This window comes from Tachypleus tridentatus, chromosome 7 (assembly GCF_004210375.1).
Source record: "Tachypleus tridentatus isolate NWPU-2018 chromosome 7, ASM421037v1, whole genome shotgun sequence".
NCBI classification, from domain to species: domain Eukaryota; kingdom Metazoa; phylum Arthropoda; class Merostomata; order Xiphosura; family Limulidae; genus Tachypleus; species Tachypleus tridentatus.
This window is the reverse complement of record NC_134831.1, coordinates 34,920,751-34,934,658: the sequence shown is the minus strand read 5'-3', so window position 1 is coordinate 34,934,658 and position 13,908 is coordinate 34,920,751. Positions and strand designations below refer to the sequence as shown.

The following is a 13,908-nucleotide window of genomic DNA, read 5'->3' as shown; positions in this document are numbered from 1 at the left end:
ATCTCTAGCCTGAAACTAAACTATTATTTAAATCCCTCAACACTTCTCAATCAATTCTCAATCCTAGATCCATGTGACCTTTTCAACAAGGTTACCACCTCAATCACTTCGAATCCAACAATCCACAAGTGTCATCAACTACCTAAGAAATTACTCAACCTAGCCTGAACACACAAGACGTCTTACAGGCGCCTTCAACTTCAAAAACAAAAAAAAGAGAAAAGATACGCAATCAGTCTCGAACACATAGATACACGCACAAAGGAAGAATAAGCTATCATTAACAAGTTTCACGCATGTATATACATACCCACACAGAGAAACGATCCTAATGCACACAAGCCTACACGCGTGCATACGGTTCGTGTACGTGAAAACGTATACGCACGTCAATGCAGGAACGAGAGGAAATAATTGGTTTTTGTTTTCTATTAAGTTCAGCCTTTGTTTTCATCATCATCATGACTGGAAAGAAAAGATATCACATTTTCTGACCATGTATATAATACAGACAACCAACAAGATATATGCATAATATCAAGTGTATTCTGATATAAAATACACATCCAATAAAATATCGATGTTTCACGTGTATTGTGATGTAATAGAGGCAACCAATAAGATACAAGAATGCTGTAACGTGTATTGTGATATAACAGACAACCAATAAAGTATAAGCGCATCATCTGTATTGTCGTATAGTAAAAACAACCGAAAAGTACAAGTGTATCATGTGTATTGTCATGTATTACCAACAACCAGTGCGGTAGTCATATGATTGCCTCATATTATCAACAACCATATAGGTAGACACGTTATGTTCTTGTCACATCATGCAGATAACCGTATAAATAGGCATATCACGTGTACTTTTCTATAAATCCATACAATAACAACACGTAAATATGTGTATTGTTTTACAAGTGTTTTGTATTATAATTCTTGTCAAAAAGACTTGTTTGATTTTGTAAACTTTGGACTTACTCTTTACGTGTATTGAACAGGAATTCTTAAAGTAATTTCTAGGCTTTCTCTAGATAACATTTTCTGTGTAAGGCCAGTTTTTAACACATTTTGGTTAACATCTCCCCTTATCCGTTACAAATCTAGCTGAAAATGCAGTAATGGCTTTATAGTATAAATAGTTTAACGAATTTGAAGAAATCATTTTCCTTTAAACAGATCTTAAATATTTCTTCCTATAAACATCACCTTAAAAATATATGGTTTATGATGTCATCTGTTTAATGCTGTTATTACTGACACAACCTGGATATGCCAAATGTGTTTCCTTCATTGTCATTTGAGCTAAGTGGCTGGCATTCTCTGTGAATGCTTTCTAATTTTGCCTTTAGTGGTTCACTACAATTTTCTATATTGTAATGTGTATCTGAACAAAGAAATAGTGTGTTTATGTTTATGTTTATTTTCAGATATTAATATCTGTTATTTACTCTGTTCTGAAAGTCACATCTCATCATTTTGACATCGGTTTATTGATAGTGAAATAAACATGTTTAAAAAAATCACTTGGAGAAATTACCGCACCAATTGTAAGCTATTTGTAATGAATTCTATAATAGTGAAAAACCTAAACAGATATTTTTCAGAATGTCAAAAGTTACCTTTTTTTCTGGTTCTGTTAATGAAAATAATAAAATGATCCTTTCTTTTTAGAAATGCTTTAACGTCTCTATTGAAGTTCTATCTTTGAATGTACAATACCAAACAGATTAGCTGAAATTCTATATCAAATATTTAGCTTACCTATAGTTGTGCAGTTAACATGACTTATGATTACACAGGAGAGTTTAAAGTGTGAACTTCTTTAAACATTAAACTGAGGTTAAATTGTTTAGTTTATGGATAGAATCTGACTGAAGTAATTCCAAGAAGATAAAGCAATACCTGTGATTGGATAAATACTGCATTGTATAGGACAACTAAGTGGGTTTGTATAGTTATTATGAAAATTTATAAGCATTTAACAGTTTAAAATGATCTTGTCAAACTAATTAAACGTTAGAGAGTTTAAAATGATGCTGTCAAGTAAAAACAAGATACATGATAATATGAGAACACTGGGATTAATGAAAGTTGTATTATGTTAATTTTTGTTTCAACTCTGCTTTTTCTTTTCTTTACCTCATATTATTACCAACAAACTTCAAAAACTGTTCATCTAAACGAATTTCAACTTTGTATGCCTTTCATTTTTGCAAATTAAATATTTATAAGATCGTGTTATTTCATGTTATTTCGACTAATATCAAAGTTGATTTTTTGTCGACTAAGACGAGCTGCTGAATAAACAGTAACTATAAACAAACACGGATCTCTGTAGAAGATAACACATTTCATTTATTTGTACAAGAACTTACTATGGAGCGATTCGGATATTTAGTAGAAACTGTTACAATAGCCAACATATGGCTGGAATTGACTTAACCAGTTTTCAACCACAAAGTCGACTTGCTCTTCTGCCCTGCTTCAAACCAGTTTTATTGACGTTATTCGTTGGAGCATATCTCTTTGTTATCTCGGGATAAAGCGAACGTAACGCTAAAGAAAAACAGTGTTGTTGTTTTTATAGTTTGATGTGAACTATATTTAACGTCAAGAGCATTACCAATAGGTTGAGGTATGTCTGCAATATATTTGAGCGTCTAGGTCTGGTGTCGACACAAAACAGGTCTAAAAACGATATGGATGCTGTTTATAGATATAATATTCTTATTTAAGAGTTCCCTTAAAAACAACAACTAACAGTCACAGTGCTGTTACTTAGTTATTTCTGAAAATAACACTTTCGTATTTTTATACGTATACACGTAAATATTTCAAGGTCTGACATCGAACACTAAAATACGTTTATCTTCTTACAGCAACAAAGACATAACTAATGAAGTTCTTGTATTCTTTACGTACGTGTTTGTCTATATTATTGTATTCGTTTCTTATTGCTGTTATTAAATCCGCACTATGAAACTTGTATTGTACTTTTGATGTAAACTGCTAGTGTAGAAACAAGTTATTTGCTGTAAAAACTAACTACTTACATTAGCCTTTATACAAATCACACAGCCGTGAAACAGACTACTTACATTAAACTTCATGCAAATCATACATTTGTGAAAACTACTTACATTAAACTTTATACAAATCATAAAACTAAAAACTAACTACTTACCTCAAACTATACAAATCACACAGCTGTGAAAACAAAGTAGCTAAATTAGACTTTATACATATCATACAGCTATAAAAACTAACTGCTTACATTAAACTTTATACAAACCATAAAACTGTAAAAACTAACAACTTACATTAAACTTTATACAAATCACACAACTGTAAAACTAACTAATGTTAAAGTATACAAATCTTACAGCTGTAAAAACTAAGTATCCAAATTAGACTTTATATATATATCACAACTGTATAATTTACATTTATATAAAGTCTAATGTAATTAGTGATTTTTTTACAATTTTATGATTTGCATAGTTTAATGTAGTTAGTTTTTACACTTGTATATTATGTATAAAGACTATGCTGAACTAGACTTTATAGGTGTCATACGGTTATAAAAACTAACTACTTACATTTTTCCATTAAAGAACACAACAACAAAAAACCGTTCTAGTCAGGACATGTGTGACCTAGTAGTTAGCAAGCTTGAACTGTGAGCCCGATGGTCCACGCTTGTAAACTCTTGCTTCACACTTTACTGCCATTGGTGCGTTATAAGAATGACGGTCAAAGCTGACTGTTCACTCAAACAAGAGTCAGGATTTGGTGGTGAGCGTTGTTGACTAACTGCCATCTTTTTTATTTATTGATCCAGAATTCAACAATACTTTGCATGAACATTTTGAGTAAATAAACTTAGGATCGAAAAGCAACGTGGACAACATCTTTCAGATATTTCATATATTAGAAGAGAAACGTATGAATACGTTTACTTAACATTGGTTGTATTTGTATTATAATAATTTATGCTGGCTGTTGTATGTTTGTTATAAACAGGTTGCTACTCTTACCATCTAACGTCTTGTCTTTTATCAGTATACGGGCTAACATAAGAAATTAGGACGAAATAATAATCGTTGCAATATCTCATGGTACCGTCTTGTATTGACTATTGTATTTCCGGTGAAAGATCAACTATAGGCAGTGAAGGGTGATGTAGATGTGGGATGGTTTGGGCTTGAGTACCCACTTCTTGCTCTGCTAATTTCTAGTCTAATTGTGTCTATTTGTTGTGTGAGATTAGCGAATTGGAGGTTAAGACTGATATACAATGTATTCCTACCGCAATGTCGGTCCTACTTCCTCAGTCACCTCCAAAACCTAAGATATATTTTATAAGCCCACGTTGTAGCTTGTACCATATGAGCTTTTTTTTTAAAGAAATGCAGCGTATCCTATTTATTTTTTTAATTTTAATGTGTTTTGTTTTAGCTAAAAAATTATGGTTATAATATAATTAATCAGATGTTGGGATTTGCTGTCTCTAACGCGGTCCCTCCTTATTATTTTATTTACTTATTTAACTTCATTGAAATATATTTATTTAATTTCACTAAAATTTATTCAATGTATGTGAATGGTCGCTGACTATGTTGCACCTTTCATTGCATTGTTCCAACTTTATAAAGTTAAGAATAATAGCCTTAACTAGTGACATGTTAAATTGAAACTATATTTTAGCCTAGCAAGCTTCTTATAGCACTTATATTACTGCAAATGTAATAGCAAAAGATGTGTCACATGTCATACTCTAAAACTTTACACCCTATTACACTAATTAAAAGAAAAACAGTATGCTGGTATGGTTCAATGTCGTGTTAATTAGTGCCTCTACCACATTGGGGATAGGAATGCTAAGTTGAAAAGGTTTCATCTTACTTGCCCCCAAATAGCAGTACCTTATTTCCTTATTTTATATGTTTATCTTTTTCTTACTCTTATTTTAATTTGAGAGAGCAGTCATCTTCTCACAACTGTCTGCAGACAGTGAAGGGTGATATACATGTAGGACCTTGTGAGCTTGAGCACCCACATCTCGCTCTTCTAATTTATAGTCTAATTGAGCCTGTTTCTTAAGTGAGACTGGCGAATTGGAGGTTAAGATTGATAGAAGTTGTATGTATCCCCACTGCAATGTGGGTCCTACTTCAAAGTCATCTCCAAAACCTAGGATAATTTTATAATCCCACGTTGTAGCTTGTACCCTTGGATATTTGTAAAGAAATGCAGTGTATTTTGTTTACTTTTTATTTTAATGTGTTTTGTTTTGGCTTATGGCATTATGGTTATAATATAATTAATCAGAGGTTGAGATCTGATGTTTCTAAATTAGTCCTTCCTCATGATTTTGTTTATTCATTTAACTTAATTTAAATGTAGTTATTTAATTTCACTAAAATGAATATATGCATATAAAATGTACCGAAGGACTGAATAAAAATAAACTAACATCGATATTCTTTTTAAAACTGACGTACGAAAAGAAACAATTATAGGTATGGATAAAAGACAGGAAGTATCAGAACTTTAAGACAATCAACTGTTTAACTGTAGTATAAGAGTCAGGAGTAGAAGATAAAATAACGTCGAATATCGAGAAATCGTTCTGTTTTAATTTCACGTATTGATGTTGACATATCTTATCGTGTCTTCTCCCTAAAAAAGTCAAAAATAATTGCACATAAAACAATATAAATACTACTGAGACTCAAATGCTCTGGCGGTTGTTGGTGCTTTAAAGTGATGGCTAAATATTACTGTTCGGTCTGACAAAGTTAGTTCACTATTTGGCGGGGAGAAGCGTTGGATAGTTACCTTCCCTTTGATCTATAACTTATGGAAAGCTAGCGTAGATAGATGTTTTGTGCTAAATCCAGCAAACAAGCAAGTAAAAATGATTTGTTAACTTTACAAAAGTACCTGAAAGCTCAGTAAAAAGCTATGAAGTATAATAACTGATTAAGATAAAATATTTCTCAAACTGAGCACGATATTCTGAAATCACTCCAGAAAAATCCAGAAATTTGTTGTGAAACGAATTGCTTAGTTATATGATTATTTGATTAGTTGTTAAAAACTATAGTTTAAAAACTGTATAAATGTTAAAATATAAACTGGACAGTAATTTTGTTAAGATCTCCATCTAATATAAGATTGGGGTCTTACCGCCAGGATAGCAGGCTGTATTCACCCCGCAAAATGAACGTTACCATTATATGTCTCAGATAATACGAGCTGTTGGCTGCTACATGTCAATTTAACCAAGACTCTTAACATAGAACGGTTAGTGGCTAGTAGGATTCTTATAACAGTTGAAAGAATTGGGTAACTGGAAATATTAACGTACCTTAAATGGTTAGTTATTCTCGCTATCATTCATCTCCATCTGTTGAAAGACATTCTCTTTTGCTTTACATTATTAATAAATTCTGATTAACATTTATCTTTCTATTTAAATAAAGAATATATGATCAGGATGTCTATTCGATGAGCATTGACTGACATACTCAAAAGTCAGAAAGTCAGAGTTTTATAGATTAACCTTTGTTATGCCTCCACTGTTTTTTTTATAAAGATAAAAGATAAGATTACCTGCCTCATCACAAGCAAATAAATGATTTATATACAAATACATGTGGATCATGGTTCATAATAACATCAGGGTTAAGGTGTTCTTTATTTTTCTATATGCAGATAGAGGCCTTGGGTATTAAAAGTTTTATCGGTGGCAGCCTGTCACAGATCTTTCTTGGCTTTCTTTTTAATTTTTGATATTGATTCTTATACACAATGGAAGACTTGAAGGATAAATCGAAATTCCATATTTTAAATCAATCAGTTGTGGAACAAATCTACTAACGTTTGAAATGCTGCAAAATCAAAAGCACCGACGTTACAATCTCTTCGCGTAATTAAATGAAATTGAAGCGTTTGCCTCAAATAAAAGGCAATTGTAATCCAGTTTAGATGTTTATAACTTTATGTAGGCCTTTTTACGTCAAATAATCACGTGATGACTGAGATTTTGTTTCTGGTTTAATGCTTGTTTTATATGTTTTTTTATGAATTTACGTTTATCTGTAGTTGATTGATTTATATCAATTTAATTAAATATTAAAGCAAAATGGGCTGAAATTAATATCTTCTAATCAGAGCAAGTTACTCACTTATTAAAAACAATGTTCCACTAAATATCTTTTTATTATCGCAGTCATGTTCATAATTTCTCATTGTTTCTATTAATCAGTGAAACATATTTGTCTTCCGTGTAAGCTGAAATTCTAAGTCCACGTGCTTTAGAATGTTGTTCTCTTTCCATTCATGCATAATAGGATCGTTATCAACTATTCCATCTACACATTCCATTTCTGAAGGGAAGGCGTTACTAATTCTAATAATTAATTAGTGAATTTGTTTGAATCAACCATGTCAACACATTCAGTTCCCGGTTATTTTTTTCTTTATTTTCTCTTACGGGGTCCGGCATGGCCAAGCGCGTTAAGGCGTACGACTCGTAATCTGAGGGTCGCGAGTTCGCATCCGCGTTGCGCCAAACATGCTCGCCCTCCCAGCCGTGGGGGTGTTATAATGATACGGTCAATCCCACTATTCGTTGGTAAAAGAGTAACCCAAGAGTTGGCGGTGGGTGGTGATGACTAGCTGTCTTCCCTCTAGTCTTACACTGCTAAATTAGGGACGGCTAGCACAGATAGCCCTCGAGTAGCTTTGTGCGAAATTAAAAAAAAAAAAATCTTACGGTAAAGGAACTAATCACCAAATATCGTGTTTAATATTGGAACGAGAAATTCGGGATTGTTATATGAATTATTCACGTCTAATTGGCAGTACGTTTACATGAATACCATTCTAAAATATTTTATATTAAAGTACCGCAAAATATGCTTTACAGTAAAATGAGCCGTATAAGCTTTAATGATTGATTTGATAACATGTTGAATTTGTTCTTAGCAATTCAAGTACTGCTAGTTGAAATGAATATTCATGATGAACGTTTCTTAAAGCTTAGAATAAATTAGTTGAAACCTCGTCTTGATATTTAATGTGGAATAACGTCGTGAACATTTCATTCTGACGATATATATATATATGTAATATATATGTATATATGTAATATATATATATATATATATTATATATTATTTATATAATTATATATATATATATATTACAAGCCAAAAAAACAAAACAAAAAACTCTGCACCAGTCGAGAGGATTCCCAGGATACAGGTTATCATGTGGGATATAAAATATACCCTAGGGTTTGGAGGTGACTTGGAGGTAGGATCTACATTTCTGTGGAAATACACCTTCATTCGCCAGTCTCACGTGAGGAATAATTAATTACCAAAATTAGAATACTTATGTTTAGAATCTATTTTTGGTTTAATTTAAAGGGCTCATATTAAAATGGATTATCACCATACTACAACTTTCAGTTCTAACGAATTAATAAGAATAACCATTTTATAGTTTACATTAGCCTAGATTTTTCCTATTCATTAAATATTAACACTGTTTTGCTCGTGAAATTGATAATCAAATCCATAATCGGATACTATTGGTTTATAGGTAGATTAAAATTACACAGTTTAACTTTTGTTTCTTGAAATAAAATACAACTTAAATCTAACACTTCTGTCTTTTTCGTTTCAGATCTTCACAATTACTTAGGTAACTTCGTAATGCGCATGAAAGTTTCGTCTACGTGACAAAAAACAACAAAGAAACACGAACGAACAACACATAAAAGACGAATCTTTACGATTCATACTTATTACCGCGCCTAGAATTATGGGTAAAGTAATGTCGAAAATCCACTTTGAATCCTACGTTCATCACGTTCTCTGATGCAGGAAGAAATTAGCTACTTACCAAGTATTGCCTGTGAACATAGAACTGTAACCAATACATCACAGGATTTCTGAAGGATTTCATAAAACTCTCTCTTCCCTGTATCTCCTTCCTGTCAACGATAATGGATGACTTTCAAAGCGTCAAACCCACTTTTTTATTTTATAATAATATAATATTGCTGGTCACGAAAACCCATGTTCTTTACAAAAAAAAAAACAACAAAAACCTGTGGCGACAAATGTAAGCGATCTACACAGCAAATGCATATTTTCTCTTTGTACTCGTCTGTTATGTGAATGTTGAAATGAGTTGCGTTCTTGCATTCAACTCGATGTGCGGTTTACAGGCCTATAAATCACTTCAAATGTACGATCTATTCAGATCTTTTTATGTGCTGGAGCGAACCGAAAACGTCTCCTATTGACTCTCATGAATAGATTTCAGTGTTAAATCATGTTCGGAGTGCTTGAAAAGATTGTAGAATAGGATCTTAGTTTAATGAATTGTTGTCCTCTATATTTTCAAAATAAAATTTAGTTGAAAATATATAATATGACTTTTTTATCAAACAGTCGGTATGCTTATGGACTTATAATAATAAAATCCAGGGTAAGGTTCCCGGCGGTGGATATAGCATTATGGCTTTTTTCTAAAACAAACAAACCAACCAATCCTAACTTTTTCATAAGATTGTCATTTTAAAATGTTATAACCTTTTAGTGTTTGTTAGTCTTTAAGCAAAACACTTCACAATAATCTGGATTCCACGGGTCGAATAAATGAGGTTATTAAGGAGCTGTGTCAAACATGTAACTTTTACAATACCATCACAGCTATAAAACATTAGGTGCATGGTTACAATACCATAGCAGTTATAACAAAGTAGGTGTATTTGATTTATTTAAAACAAGTGGAAGCTTGTATAAAGTATTCACTCATTTAAAACAAAACATAATTTTTATCTTCAGCACCATCAACGAAGTTCTCTTTAAAAGCTCATTTATTATGTTTGGCCTATCCCACTATCCAAACACCATCAATCATTGCTACAAAAGATTGGATATATTAGATACAAACACCATCATTGTTAGAAAATGTTGGGTATGTTGAATCCAAGCACCGTCAGTCATTGTTATAAAAGGTTGGGTATGTTCGATTCAAACACCATAAATCATTGATCCAGAGGGTTGGATATGTTAAATCCAAACACCGTAATTGTTAAGGAGGATTGTTTCTAAAAACACCAGCATTGTTAAAGAAGGTTGATTATGTTATATTAAAATAATTTAGAATATGCAAATAAACAAGCCAAGTGAGAACTACAGCAGATATTGCGTTGCGGTTGGACGGCAAGTATCAGAACTACATTTTGACATTGTTTGACGCAACGTAGGAAGTGTGATGCTACCGAAAATTGATTGCTTCTGAAACGCATATATACAACACCACGCTCTAAAGCAAACTATTTGTAAACCCAGGTCATAAAGATGAATTCATTGTGTTCTTAGTAATTCCATGAATATGATATTTCCTTTATTTAATAGCATTGAAATACAAAGTAATATGGATCAGTATGGAACAACAGCATCATCCATAAATATACCTGACACAAGTCGTACCTCGGCTGTAGTAAGAAAGACATATCGTCTTGTGGTATTTGAGAATAAATTAACACAAAATCAGTGACAAAAACAGATAATGTGCCCCAGGTAACATTACACAGAAAATCAGGAATGATCTTAATGTGGAAATGAGTTCCGTAGAATATGTGGTCTCTAAGCTAATACTTAATCATACCTGCGGTTGAACAATCGCAAACATCAAGCAGAGGGGGAATGAAGCGGAAATCATGCTATTCTGTATGAAGACATACCAGTCAAGTTGCAGGATACAGTGTCCAAGTATTTGTGTGCAAAGAACTATTAAAACAGATGCTAGGAAACAGTTGTTCTCCTATATTAGATGCATTATAGAAAGCACACAGAAGCAGTGGTCTACTTTGGAAATGACAGACTTAAAGCAGAGCCTTTTACAATTAAAACTACGCTGAAGTATTAATGTCAATATTGCACAGTCGTCAGATAAAGCATGACCGAACGTTGTGAGGTAGATTGTAATGACATGGTAAGGCTTCAAAATCTTTTGGATGTTTTAACTTTTCAATTTCATTTCCAAAGTTTGAGTAAATTTCTGGAAATATGATCTTCCACATTTGTCTTTTAGCTTTAACTCAATAGCGAGTTAAACCCAAACCTTTTAATATTTAGATTGTGGACTTTATTTTCTGTTTAGAGATAACTTCAAAACTATTTTTCTTTGCATTTTCTATAAAATTACCATGATAATAATTAAACTTATTAAGTTTAATAACTAACAGAGACAGTTGTTAAAGTTAATAATAACGTGTATTCTTTTATTTATCCATCAATACTCTAAGCATCTTTAAGGTAAAATTGTATTTATTATGCCCTGGCTACAAAGATAATTAAAATAAATTTTATATAATTTGTTAGATATTTCGTCATGTTGTTTTTTTCTTTGTTTTCTAAATTGAATTCTAGGTCTCAAATTAAAAGCAAAGAATACCATTACTGTCAATGTGTTTCTTTGAGATATCTGCTTCAACTAAGTTGAAGACTAACAAGAAGCAATTTCCAAGACATTGATAAATATATTTTCAAAAGCAGATCTCGACTCTTTTCAGCAATCGAATAAAATTCAGAGTAAAATGGCCGTTCCAAGAATCTCCGATAAGAAGAAGAAGAAAAGACATATTTCACATTTCTCAATCACAAGTGCCGTTGACGTTAAATGCTCTCAGTAGTTTTTGAAACTTTCTGACTTTAAAACATTTCCAATAATATTAAATGTCCTTAGATATATTGGGACTGTCCTCTGGTCTCATACTTCCAATAAAAACTTTACTACTAATGGCATACTTGTTTGTAGCAACGGATGTACCGTTCAGAACATTCGAAAAGCTCAGCTTAAAACTATTTTTTCTACAAATATATTTCCTCACTGACGTGGTCCAAACATTTGTTTTCACTTTATTAGATGTTGATTGTTAAGGTCACATTTTAACTGAAAATGCACATACTCGCGTTTTTTAATGATTTAGTATATATATGTTTTGAAAAATTGTTTTGTTGTCTTCTGGTGGCCATTTCACTGATTAAGCTATTAAACTTTTTTGTAGCATAATCTGCAAAGTACGCTTTAAATTTTCGGGTTTCACACAATCTGTCTCATGAACTCACATTTTTAGATCTAATCATTAAGCATGGTAGTATTTAATAGCATAGATCATAATGACACAAAATGACGGCCATAAAAATCGCCCACTTAAACCATTTTTAAAACGTCTGAATGTTAACAATGACAATTACACATTATTGGCTGACCAACACTAAAGCTTCTTGTACCTATAAAGTCATTTAAATCGCTATATATGATATTTTTTATCCCCACTTTTGCTTAAGGTAACCTAATTACAGTGATTTGTGAAAGTAGGGATATATTTTTTAAATTTTAAGTAACTCAATTTTTGTATTTTTGACTTGTTTCGATACTTTCTGAAGCATTAACAATTTTATATACTACTACAGGTTACGTATATACCTATACATATTTGTCTTTATAAAATTTACAATTCTTTATTGTATTTGTAACAAATATGTATTCCTATGAAAATATATACAAATAACCATTTATTTCACTTGACTTGTTTAACAGAATATTTAAAATACATTAATAATAACAGCTAGCTAGATCTTAAGATAGATTTTTGCGTGGTTGCCTTAGACTTCTGTACTCGTTCAAGGGTATCCCAACCCTTTGAATAATTAATTAAAGTATAATATTTTCAGTTTACATCCGAAAGACTAGTGGTTCTCACTTTAGAAGAAACCCACATATAGTTGTCTTTAGATGTTGTTGTTGCTGCGTTGACTGCGCAAAGGAAATTGCTGTAAATTATATATACTTAAGGGAAAACCTGTGTTTGAGGTTCGCTTTTATACACTCATTTCTTTTGCCCTTTGTTCTTTACCCATCAGTAATTTGATGTATTTTGGTACTGTATAGCTAACAGATTCGAAAGTACTCGAGGTCTCGTTACCTTTCTCTTAGGGTTAGTCCAGTCGTGTCGGTTGTAGTAATCTTTCCAGTTAGGGGTTACTCAGTACACAGGGGTCATTAGTCCTGCTGACAATATTGTGTACTTGTGTGTGGCCTAAAGAAAATGGAAGTGCATCTCTCTCCTTTTCCATTCTTCTTCAAAATCGAGTAGACGACAGATAGACAACAACAGTTGTGAAACCACAGCAACTTCTCATCCTGTAGAGCTGCACGACGTACACGGAAACTTGAACGATATTTTAAGTGGACAGTTTTATTTATAAAACTACTTTAAAATATAAAATAACACCGAATTTAAACAAGAAAATTGCTTTTCTATTCTTGATATGTATAATGTTAGAATCTCGTATTCAATGTTGTTGTTTTTTTTTCTTCTGAAAAATTAACTGATAATCCCTGGAATTTAACACATTTTAATTCCGCCACCGGAGGTGGATGGAAGTTATGTTTCCATCCATATATATGTATGTGTTTGTCAGCAAGATTTCTCGAAAACAGCTAACTGGATTTGGACGAAAGTTGGTATACATTTGAAATATGACCCAATTTGAAATTTGTTTTGTTTATTTGTTTGTTTTGGAATTTCGCACAAAGCTACTCGAGGGCTATCTGTGCTAGCCGTCCCTAATTTAGCAGTGTAAGACTAGAGGGAAGGCAGCTAGTCATCACCACCCACCGCCAACTCTTGGGCTACTCTTTTACCAACGAAAAGTGGGATTGACCGTCACATTATAACGCCCCCACGGCTGGGAGGGCGAGCATGTTTGGCGCGACTCGGGTGCGAACCCGCGACCCTCAGATTACGAAGCGCACGCCTTAACGCGCTAGGCCATGCCAGGCCCCGAATTTGAAATTGATTAC

The 13,908-nt window shown here is 32.5% G+C and overlaps 1 long non-coding RNA gene across 1 annotated transcript in view; it reads left to right on the top strand.

Annotated features, from left to right (window-relative positions):
• The window catches only part of LOC143255419 (uncharacterized), an 82,203-nt gene extending 70,780 nt beyond the window's left edge, over positions 1 to 11,423 (top strand). The window contains exon 3 of the long non-coding RNA XR_013030636.1: positions 8,707 to 11,423. This is a non-coding gene — a long non-coding RNA (uncharacterized LOC143255419). The remainder of the gene's footprint in view (positions 1 to 8,706) is intronic.
• Positions 11,424 to 13,908: the final 2,485 nt, after the last annotated feature.